We start from the raw sequence: 12,203 nt of genomic DNA, 5'->3' as shown, positions 1-12,203 counted from the left end.
GTGTTCTACTGTTTGGGCGAAGTGAGGTCAAACAGTTTCTTCCAATGACTCTTGGAATCAAAAATTTAAGAGAACTTCTTTGATTAAATGGATGACGATTTTTTCTTTATAAATGAAAACTCATTTTCCGTTGCCTAATGGGTCGCTTTCAAAAGCTCTGCGATTGCTATAAATTGTTAAAGCATTGGTGAAGATAATTATGTGCTGTCGCATTTTTTTCTATGTAGGCCACATTAACTTAGTCCAATCAATTTTCAAAATATTTTTTACCGATCTCCCTGAGCCAGGTAATGATGCACATATCACTGCAGTGACTCAGGAAAACAATATTATTGCAAAACGCACATGTCAAACGACAGATTGAGCTGTTTATTAAAACAGCATACTTGCAAGCTGTGGGCAACTTGAGTTAATGCAAGAATAAATTCCTATGGAAACACCGTGTTCTATCGATTCAAGCTGTTGTTTTCTCTAGGTTATTGCTGAGTGTGTGCATTTAAATATGCCACAATACAAGCTAGTGAAAGCAGGGGTTGTAAAACAAATTGTGCGGCTCGAACTCTGTATTAAAACCAATAAATAAAAAAATAAGAAAACTAAGGTATGATCCTGGACTGGATTTAAATCAAGGATTCGTGTATTTTATTTTTCCTCTTAACCACCTAGAAGTCCAGTTGGAATTACAAAGGTCTGGTCGAGAATTAAGATCAGTCTGAGGACCAAAAATGATCAGTTCTAGATTTGGTGGTAGAATGCTGAATATGGAATGGAACTATTCTCAGCCACTGCAAATTAGTCAAGACCACATCCCAGTCCAACATTGTTTTGCACAACATGCCACTTCAGTTTGGACACAGCCATATGCAAATCAGTCTTGACCCTTCTCCTATAGGAACATTGCCTCTCGATTTATGGCATGCTATACCCTTTCATTGTTTCTTTACAGAGACTAGCTGTATTCAATGAGCTGTGGTAGTTATTCTGTTTAGTTTTTATTTTCGTCACTCCATCTGGTTAAAAAACAGTCTAAATGAAGTCTTTCCACCTCTAGGCAGCCGTCCATTTTACAGCGCGTAAGAACCCCGACATCCCTGTATGGGCACATTCTGAATAAGAATACAGACCCGGTGTAATAAAAGGTGAGTATTATGAGACAATTATAGTATCGTCTGTATTAGTCCATGCCCAAGCCCACTCTCCGTTAAGAATCAGTCTAATCCTCATGCCGAATATCCTTTATTCCATAGGATAAGACCCTTCTACGAAAGGCAATTTTCCTGAGTACACGTCTAGGACCCCCCTTAATTGGTAAGCCTTTCCAGAGACTGGGATCAGTATCGTAAAGCAGTGCTCTTGTTGTTGTCCAAAGTTGAATTGCAAAACTGTATAAATCGCGTCACTCATGTTTTTTTTCTTTTTCTTTCTTTTGTTTCATTTGTCACAGATATTGCAGTAGGCCCTGAAGAGAATCCCCAACGACTTCAGTGGGATTCGAAAAGCGTAGGCCCCGCCACAATTGGTCTGCGTGAGCATCTGGGCATCTAAGTAGTTGAACCCGGAGCTCGATTTTGTACATTACCTTGCAGCATTAATTTATAATGAATTTCAATTAGTCTGCCTGAGATATAGGAATGTACTATGAAAAAATAGTTAACTTCATTGCTCTTGGAAAACACTTGTAGACCGTGGCTGTTTCTTGCTTGTTGTTTTTTACTGTTGTTTTACTGTGTTTATAAATTGCACATTTTTCCCTTATAGAATGTGTGAATGTGATATGGTTGTTTGTGATATGCTTGCAATTTTGAATGAATGATTGAATGCCTGGTTAATGCCTCTATGTCCCACGTGTTTGTCAGAAAAATCCTTTTTGTACTATGAATTAAACCTTGGAATACATTCTTTGAAACAATTTTGAATAAAATGCTATTGATGAGCAATTCCCATTCTTGAATTTCTTTTCTGGATTTGGATGGACATTGGTTTATTCAAATTATTCATATCAGTATTGCCATTTCTGTTTTGTTAGATAACTTTTAGAAAGTTGGCATTTTCTTGCCTTAGCTATTTGGTGTCTGCAGCCTGCTTCTGGTCACATAGCTGGGTGTAGTTGGCAGTTGGACTTTGTGTATTCCCCCTAGACAGCCACACAGGGTGGGAGCTTAGATGTGATAGGAGAAGTGTGGCTCACTGGTTAGAGGAGGCAGACCCTGAAGCTGAGGTCAGACCCGGGACCAGGGTTCAATTCCCGACGCGGCAGGGTCTTGAGCCCAAATATCCACGGACTCGATAATTCTCGTTTCGGTGCCTACTCGAATCACGGGTTTACACTCTGCAGCTCTGGGCATTAGCCTGCTTAATCTCCACTACGGCCCCCCGTGGCGGGATGCCTGGCTTCCACCTTGGGGATGCCCATTACGGGTATCTCACAGGGAAAAAGCCAGGACGGGTTCCCAAGGCAAGCGCCGAGATGCCTGCGGGTAATCGAGCGCTATATAAGAACGCATAATAATAATAATAATAATAGTCCATCACAGTAGGATGGGAGGGAGGAGCTGGACCCAGCTTCACTTAAATCTGTATAGGCTGTGTCCTGTCCTCAACAAAGGGCTTCATACCCCACTGTAGTTAGTCTGCGGGCAGGAAAGGCAGGGCATCTGTGCACTTCAAATGTATGCCTCTAGAAGCTTCTCTCCACTTCAAAAGCACAGCTATGAAAAAAGAAGGTCCTCATACACCATCACTTCAGTATACTTCTGGACCTGTGAATACTCTGCCAATAGGAAGGACTGCTGTGCTGCTGAAAGGACTAGCACTCTGCTGGACTGCCACTCTGAAGGAGCTCCTGTCTTGTTGTGCTGACCTGCTGCCCTCTTGCCCAGGAAAGAAGAACTGGACCTGCAACCTCCATCTCAAACTCAGGACACAAGAGTGACTCAAAGGGAAAGACTGATGGCCTCTTGATCTAAGTCTCAAGGAGATAACAGGTTTCCTACAGCTCCTGGACCCACCTTCAAGCAGTTCCCGACCCAAAGAGGTGCCTCTCAGGTCCTGCACACTTGGTATAGCTCTCAAACTCTTTAAGTCAACTTTTGGGCCTGTTAGCACCAAAACTGCACAACTTGCACTGGAAACCCTGCAAGCCACCACAAGTTAATCTCTTTGCACAGCAAGTATCGTTCGACTGCGTTGATCGACGCCACAAGGCTCCAGCCTGGCTGTCTGCGACACCTGGCCTACTCTTTGAGCCCCACCAACCATCGCAAGGGATGTGCTCCTTTCTTCCAGCAAACTTCTCCGCCACGAACAGGTCTCTTGGCACAAAACTTCAGAAGGTAAAGCTTCATGGACTAATCTGGGACTTTATCTGACCCACGCTCCATCGCAGTCAGTATGAACTATTGAATTTGACCTGGTCCAGTGCGACCCGATATTCTCGGTAGGCGCTTTATGCTTTTAGGCACTATTTTACAGTTAATCCTTAAAAAATGTATAAGTCAGGTTTCACTGATTTAATTTTTGTCATTCTGACATCCTCAAGAGGGAGAAAGGATTGTGTAGGAAAAAAGAGCGGAAATGGAGGAAGTCCAAGTCCGAACAAGATAAAAAGAGTTATCAAGAGGCTCATAGAATCTACTTAAATAGATGTAATATAGCCAGGAGAACCCACTTAGGTGTGCGCATTGTAGAAGCAAAGGACTCCTCTCGTGAACTCTTTGTTATTTTAAAGGAGTTCACAAATCCCAGGGCAAACAATCGACTCCCACCTGCAACGCAGGAATTTTGTAATAGCCTGGCAACATACTTTATTAATAAAATCGACTTAATTTATCATGCCTTTGGGTCAGAAAATAGAGCTGAGGAGGGAGTCCCCTACCCAGAAAATCCATCTCCGCCGGCCTTAGAACATTTTTCCATCATTTCTAGTGAGCAAGTAGGTGCCCTCTTAGCTCAGGTGAAAGCTGGATCCGTTTTAGATCCCGCACCACCAGCGGTCATGACCGTTGTCTCTCCGGACATTGCTGACTCACTCGCAGAGATATGTATTATCTCATTAGCAAGCGCAACCTTCCTAAGTAAATGGAAGAGAGCCCGCCTTAAACCATTACTTAAAAAGGCGTCAGCAGATCCTAAGGACCGACAGAATTATAGACCTATATCTCTGCTTCCGTGCTGTTCCAAGATTTTGGAAACAATAATAAATCAACATCTATGCAGTTTCTTGGAAAAAAATAACATCTTGGATCCTTCTCAGTCTGGTTTTTGGGCCTCCTATAGCACCGAGACAGCTCTTCTGAAAGTCACAGACTCGCTTAGGATGACATTAGACGGGGACTCTCCGGCCATGTTGGTGCTGCTTGATTTGTCGGCCGCCTTTGACACCATCTCTCATAGTATCCTACTAGGTAGGCTTAGAGAGATTGGTGTCAGAGGCCTGGCACTAGACTGGATGCAAAGTTACCTGTCAGACAGAACACAATGTGTCCAGATGGACTCTTATGTGTCACCTACTATGGCTGTGGACAAGGGGGTACCTCAGGGCTCCATTTTGAGCCCTACGTTGTTTAAAATCTATGTGGCCCCCTTGGCCACTATCATCAGAAGTCATGGGTTTGAAACATCTCCTATGCGGATGATACACAGCTGATAGTACATATTGAGAAAAACCCTGCAGAAACCAAGGCCAGGTTTATTAGTGTATGACATCCATTGCTAAGTGGATGAGAGAGAACTTTCTACAGCTAAACTCCTCTAAAACTGAGATATTGCTGTTTGGCAAGGCAGAAAAACTGTGGAGTGCCGACTGGTGGCCAACAGAATTAGGAGAAGCCCCTGCCCCTAGAGGTTGGGCCAAAAACATAGGGGTTAAAATAGACAAAAAACTTTCAATGTAGGAAGAGGTAAAAACCTTAGCAGGTACCTGTTACGGGACCATGCGGTCTTTCAGAAAGATCTTTCCCTGGATCCCCTTGACTGCAAGAAAGACTTTGATCCAGGCACTCTTGATGAGTCGCCTGGACTACGGTAATGCTTTGCTGGTGGGGATCAGAGAGGACCTGTCGGATAAGTTGCAGGTGGTGCAGAATACCGCAGCTCGTGCGGTTTTAGATAAACCAGCGCTAACGCCCTCGCGTCCCCTTCGGTGCCTGCTGCACTGGCTGCCGATAAGAAAGCAGGCCATCTTTAAGATGCTTTGCATGGTCTTCAAGTCTCTGCATGGGCTGGGACCGGTCTACCTAACCAATAAGATAGAACGACACCAACCAGCAAGACTCCTCAGATCCAGTAATCGTAACCTGCTTCGTGGAACGAGAATCAGGAAGGTGAAAATGGGAGGACAGGCTTTCTCTTATCTGGCCCCCACACACTGGAACAAGCTTCCTGAACCTCTTCGTGCGTGTACACATTTTGTACACTTCAAGAAGCTACATAAAACCTGGCTTTTTTGAAGAATGACTTTTTATGCCTCCTCAGCCGCCTCTCTTTCTCAGGTGCCGAGAGATCCCTTGGGGGATGATTCGTGCGCCTTAAAAATGAGTTTAATAATAAAAAACAATAATAATAATAATTGTGGTCTTGTTTTAGTCATTAAATGAGGCTCCATTTTTCTAACCTGCTGTGAAATTTTTGTGTGTGGCGTTTTCATTGTTTTTTTTTTGAAGTGTTGCAAAAATACTTTACACTGCCTCTAAGTTAAACCTGAATGCTCTGTGCCAAGCTACCACTTGGTTGGGAACAGGTTAATATGGGGTTTGCTTGTGCCTTACCCTGACTAGAAAAGCTGTTGCTGTTTCATCAGGGCTCACACCCCAGTCCATCATGAACCAAATACTACAGTGGCCTTTCTCATCCTGATTGACTAGTTGCAGAATGTCATTTTTATTCCTATTTTTTGCAAAATAGTTCAAATATGGCAGGTTTTCTCAGCCTTACTCAAGAGCACAACTGATTCAAATGTAAACATTCACATGTTCCAATGGATTTCCTAAATTTGGGGGTACCAGGCGTGTTCAGATTTTGAATGGGTTCGGCATATCAAAATATGCAAAAGCAGACATACTAATTTTTAATGCAAACATTTATTGAGCGCACAGCTACCCTAAGGCATCTCAGTGCTAGCAGAAAAGACAGGGGGGACTACAAAAAGATGATTTCAAAACCAAGTGCAGCAGAAATGGTTATTTGAAAATCCTGCCATATGTTATTTTTTCGACCATGGGGAAGCCCTGTAAAAGGATAGAGTTTCAAATTGGCACACCATACAGACTTTATCAGTGGCTGGAAGACCTCAGCGTAGCTGATTGGCCAGATGGTAGGCTACAGAAATGGTTCATAAACTTGTGGAAAAGGTGATATTTCTCTTCAACCTCTCACATTCAGGAACATTTTTGTGGATCTTGAGAGAGTTAGGATATGAGGCACACATTGTTTTCCACAAGGTTTATGAAACCCATATTTTTTAAGTGGATGCAGTTACAGAACCTGATTTAAGATGGTGTGAATGAGAAGTCAGTTCTAACCCACTTAAACCCTCCTTGATTCCTTTGAATATGGACCTGTACTTTGTGGACCCCTGTTGTGAGTCTGTCCTTCAAAATCAATGTCACCCACTGTAAACGTATGGCAACATGGTAGCCAACAATGCCAACCTTTTAAAATAAGGACTGCTGCTGTGCAAGTGGGGCAAGAGGCTTTGTGCTGGTTTCACTTGAACATATGTGTACACGTATGTGTGCTGGCTAAAAAAGTAGGACTACTGTTTAACAATGCAGTATTTTCACACATTTAGCCTGGCACAGATGGGATCTTGAAGGAATTGGGTATGACCTTTGCAGTCATTTGGGGCCAGATGTAGGTAAATGTCATTTACCGATTCTTAAATACCGAATTTTACCGATTCGGTATTTAAAAATCGGTAAATGAGATGTAGGGGAAAAATCGGTATTTTTTACCGAATCGGTAAAATTCAGTATCTGACTTTCGGAAATTACCGAATCGGTATTTACCGAATCGGTATTTACCGAATCGGTATTTCCCATTCATCCCTATGGGCCAAATGGCTCATAGGAATGCATTGGAAATACCATATCGGTAAATACCGATTCGGTAAATACCGAATCGGACAGCAAGCAAAAGTGAAACTTAACACAACAGCCAATCAGGTGCAACCACCCTCCCCCTTCCTACCAGGAAGTGGCTACAAAGGCAGCTGCAACTAATTAGAAGGTTCTGGAGAGGCAGTTGGAGCAGAGAGACTGGGAGCAGCAGCAGACAGAGTGTGTGCACTTTTAAAAGTTAAACATGGCAAGCAGCAAGGACACAGAGCAGACAGAAAGAAAAAGAAAGCTCAAATTCAGCAGCATGGAGCTCCAGGTGCTTCTGGAGGAGGTGGTAAAGGTGCACCCCAGACTTTTTGGAAGGCTGTCCCTTTCTGTGCCTGAATCAGCAAAAAGGAAGCTTTGGCTTGAAATCCTTGAGAAAGTAAATGCAGTGGGAGTGACCACCAGAGTCATTGAAGATTTAAAAAAGAGGTTTTATGACCTAAGGAGCCTCACCAATTCAAAATTGCTGACCACCACAAACAGGCCTCACAAACAGGTGGAGGAAAGAACACAGCACCCCCCCTGACTGACCTGGAGGAGATGGTAGCCACAACCTTCGAGCCAGAAAGCGTCCATGGACTGGGAGAAGTGGACAGCTCGGCGAAAGCTGCAACTAGAAAAGGTAAGATGCATGCACAGCAATCCCCCTCACACCCTCATCCATCCCTCACCCCTTGAAGCTAAGTTACCCCAGTCACAGTGTGTCTGTGCAAAACAGTAGCAATGCATCATGGTACATGTAGTCAGTTAATGAAAGAGCATGTCAGACAGCACTGTAACTACCAAGTTAGGCAAATGATTGCAGACAGAAGGGCAGGCAGCATGTAATAAGTGCAATTTCATATGTTTTATTGTAGTGTCTGTGAGACATTTGCACCTAGCTGATATGTGCTCATATGTCCACAGGTCACACATCCAGAAGGCAGTCTGAGGAGGCAGAAGGCACAACACCCGAAAGAGATGAAACTCATGAGCCAGGTCCCAGTGCATCACAGGACACAGTTGTTCGGAGTGGGCAGCCACCTTCCCAAGAACCTGACATCAGTCAAGAAATGCAGGCCTCTCCAAGACCTTCACAGTCCCCTCTATTGGTTTTGTCACCCGAAATGCCAGCATCTTTTGAAATTGAAACACCTGCTGCACACCCTAACAGGAGGCATGTCGTTTCCCCACTGATGTAAATGGAGACAGCTGCTGGTGAAATGGTGGGTGAAGACTCACACAACTTGCCTGAAGCTGACATCTCTGCCACACTGCAGCCCAGCACAGAGCCTGTACCAAGTACCACTAGACGCCACACAGTACAAGGAAGGAGTGCGGGTGCACGTGGGGAGGGGTCCAGTGTCTTCCAAGGCCTGTAGGGATCCATGGTCAGGATTCAGAGGATGCAGGGCAAGGGCATCATGTCCTGTCAAAGACAAATGCGCAACCTCTACATCAACATGCAGGAAATTGGTAAGGGCATCAGGGAACTGGTGGAAGTTAACAAGAGCATGGCAACAGGCATACATGACATGACTGTTGGGATGTTACTGTGGCTTTAATGATGTCTCCACGAGAGCGCTTGTTGCTGTGTTCTACGTGGAACTCCTGGGACAGCAGTTGCTGCCGGGAGAGCTGTCGTCTGGACGGAAAATAAAGGAAGCCTTTACAAAGTGGTGGAAATCCTCTTCCTTTCACTGGCGACGCGGGTCCAGCTTCACCTTTCCCAAGAGGTTGCCTTCCACAGCGGAGCAACCGCACGTCGTGTTTAAAAGAAAAGCGGCAAGACGTGCAATTCAGAAAGAAAAGCGGCAAGACGTGAAATCCTGACCGTGAGTTTTGATTCTCCTCTATAAAGACTTCCGCGCTTATTTCAAGACGCCTTAAACCTTTCAAACACAAGCGCGATTATTATCCCTTCATAAAAGTTTAATTTTGATCTTCCTTGCAACATTGTAGCCAGCGCGACTTTTAATTTCATAGAAACGGACTCGAACGCTTATGCGCGAGCCGTGCAATCTCGAGCTCTGGCATTCTTTTGAGCGCATCAGCATTCACGCTTCTACATTCTTTCATCTCAGACTCTGAACTCCTCTATGACGTGCGTTTACACTGTAATTTACAGCGCACAATGACGCCACTCAATGCTACAGTTCCAAGTGCATTGTGATGCACATTTTTCATCAGTCTTTATGAAACTCTTATTTTCAATGAAGCAGTAAGGAAAATATATACATACAAGAGAAGGAAATACACTATAAAAAAAAAAAAAATTCAAAAGTGTTTTAATAATCCTACATATTAAATATACCAAGACTTTACAAGACAATTAAAAAAAAAAAAAAAAAAAAAAAATTCTGAATAATTCATTTGAGTGAGGTTTTGTGGCAGCAGCTCCCCACGCAATGGAAAAAGTAGCCTCACCACCTCCTTTTTTACAGTCTCCTGGGCCCCCTCCTATGCCCTGGAAACAATGGAAATCTACCTTTGACGCTTATATTGAAGCCATTGATGGTGACGTTTTCACGTCGAAAAAGAAGAAGGCACTACTAGTATACAATTTGGGGCCTGAAGGTAGGTCCATTCTTGAAACCTTACCTCTTGAAGAAGTGAGAGTGTCAATCTCAAGTGATGATGGCGATGCGCAGGTTTTGGACGAATATGCTTCTCTGGTCAAAACGCTGGACAAAAGATTTAGTCCCAAACGGAACATTGTCTTGGAACGTCATAAGTTTTTGCAACGTGCGCAAATGCCTGGAGAATCCATCGACGATTTCGTGGCTGCTTTAAGGATCCTAGCAGTCAATTGCAACTATAGGGAATTTAGGGATGAAATAATCAGGGATCAGCTAATTGAACGCACCAATGACAGGAAAGTGCGTGAAAAACTTTTGTCTTCTGGTGACCCCGATTTAGAGACTGCTTTGACTTTAGCCAAATCTGTCGAACATTCCCAATTCTGCTTAAAGGAAATGAGTACTCCTGCATCTTCTGTTACAGTTCCAACACCAACAGAATCTTCGGACGTCAATGCCATTACCACCAAAACTGCAGTCAAGACTTCAGAACGCAGGACATCGAATCCTAATACCTTTCGTTCTCCACCTCCTTCCAACAAGACTAGGAATGACGTACAAGGATTATCTTGTTATCGCTGTGGTAGTAGATCTCATTTAGGAAACTTTAAATTTTGCTTTGCAATCAACCAATCTTGTTTCAAATGTGGCAAGAAAGGTCATCTGGCACGTTTGTGCAAAGCCACTAGTGTACAGAAAGGATCTTCACACATGGTGAAGAGCATTGATGAGCGTTTCTATGTTGATGAGGATGATGAGCAATATGAGTTATTAATGTTATCTTCTTCTCCAATGGATGCAGATGGTATTGTGGAAATAGCATCTATTGAGGGAGCGCAGAGAAGAAAATCTCCTATCTGTTCCATTAGTGTGAATGGTGTGTGTATCAAGTTTCTAGCGGATTCTGGTTCACCTTTTTCCATAGTAAATGTTAAAGATCTAGACATGATAGGAAATATCTTGTTGTCTCAATCTTTCATTAAAATGTTTGCTTATGGAGGCAAGAGGGTGGAAGTATTAGGAAAATTTAGGGGTGAGCTTGAGTTCAAGGGTGATGTTACGTCTTCCATGATTTATGTTGTCAAAGACGGTAGCAATTTGCTAGGTTGGCACGAACAGGGTGAGCTTAATATGATCCTTGATCCTAACCATAAAGAGATGGTTTTGTCTAGACGCGAGGCTAAGCAATACTATGCCTCTTTGCCCGATATTGAGCCTGTACATTCCCTGAGTGTTTCTTCTGTTAGCGAATGGGTGCATGAGTTTCGGGAAGTTTTTTGCGACAAATTGGGGAAACTCAAGGGTTTTCAGCACCAAATTATTTTGAAGGAGGGAGCTAAAGCGGTGGCACATAAGGTTCGTAAAGTGCCACTTAGTATGCGAAATGAATTGAAGAACGAACTGGAGAGATTGCGTCTTTTGGGTGTGATTGAACCAATAGAGGCGTCAGAATGGTTGTCGCCTATAGTTTTAGCACGAAAGGCTGATAAGTCCCTAAGGATGTGTGTGGATTTGCGTGATCTGAATGCTTGCATTTGGGTTGATAGGCAACCCTTACCGAATATTAATGAAATGTTATCAACATTGGAAGGCGCCAAGTATTTTACCACTCTGGATATCTTTTCAGCGTATCACCAGGTTGTGTTGAGCAAGGATTCAAAACACCTTACGTCTTTTGTGACTCCGGAGGGTGCATTCCGTTATTTGAGAATGCCATTCGGCCTGGCGTCGGCTTCCGCAGTCTTTCAACGCCTTATGGGCAACCTTTTTAAAGAGACTGCGGGAGTCGTCTTCTTTCAGGATGACATTCTCATTTATGGGAAGTCGGAGGATGAACATAACAGTAGGGTAAGAACAGTTTTAGGGATTTTAAGAAAATTTGGTTTGACATTAAGAAAAGACAAATGCAAGTTTTTCAGGGATAGTGTGGATTATTTGGGTCACCACATCTCGGCTAAAGGAGTGGAACCCAAAATGAAATTGTTAGACGGCATTCAAAATGCACCAGAACCATCAAACAAGGATCAATTACGTTCTTTTCTGGGGCTAGTTGAATATTACGCCAAATTTGTTCGTAATTTTTCTGATAAAACTGTGTCTTTAAGGAATTTACTAAAGAAAAATGTCAAGTATGATTGGTCAAGAGAATGTGCTAACGATTTTACATTACTTAAAAATGCAATTGTACAAGCACGTCCCCTCAAACTTTTCAACATCAATGACCAATGTATTGTAATTACCGATGCCAGTAATGTGGGTCTTGGGGCAGTGTTGTCACAGAAAAGATTGGATGGTAATGTAGAGGTTATTGCTTTCGCTTCCAGAACTCTTCGTGGAGCGGAGAGCACATATTCAACCATCGAAAAAGAGGCCTTGGCTTTATGGTGGGGTGTACAGCATTTCAGGAATTTTCTTTGGGGAAATCACATTGTACTCAAGACTGACCACAAGCCTCTTGTTGACCTTTTTACTACTAAAGGTGGCGGGAGGGCTTCTCCTCGCATTGCCAAGTGGCAATACAGGCTTAGTGAATTTGATTATCATC

Source organism: Lissotriton helveticus, chromosome 10 (assembly GCF_964261635.1).
Source record: "Lissotriton helveticus chromosome 10, aLisHel1.1, whole genome shotgun sequence".
Lineage (NCBI taxonomy): Eukaryota > Metazoa > Chordata > Amphibia > Caudata > Salamandridae > Lissotriton > Lissotriton helveticus.
The sequence above is the reverse complement of the archived record's forward strand: the minus strand, read 5'-3'. Positions refer to the sequence as shown.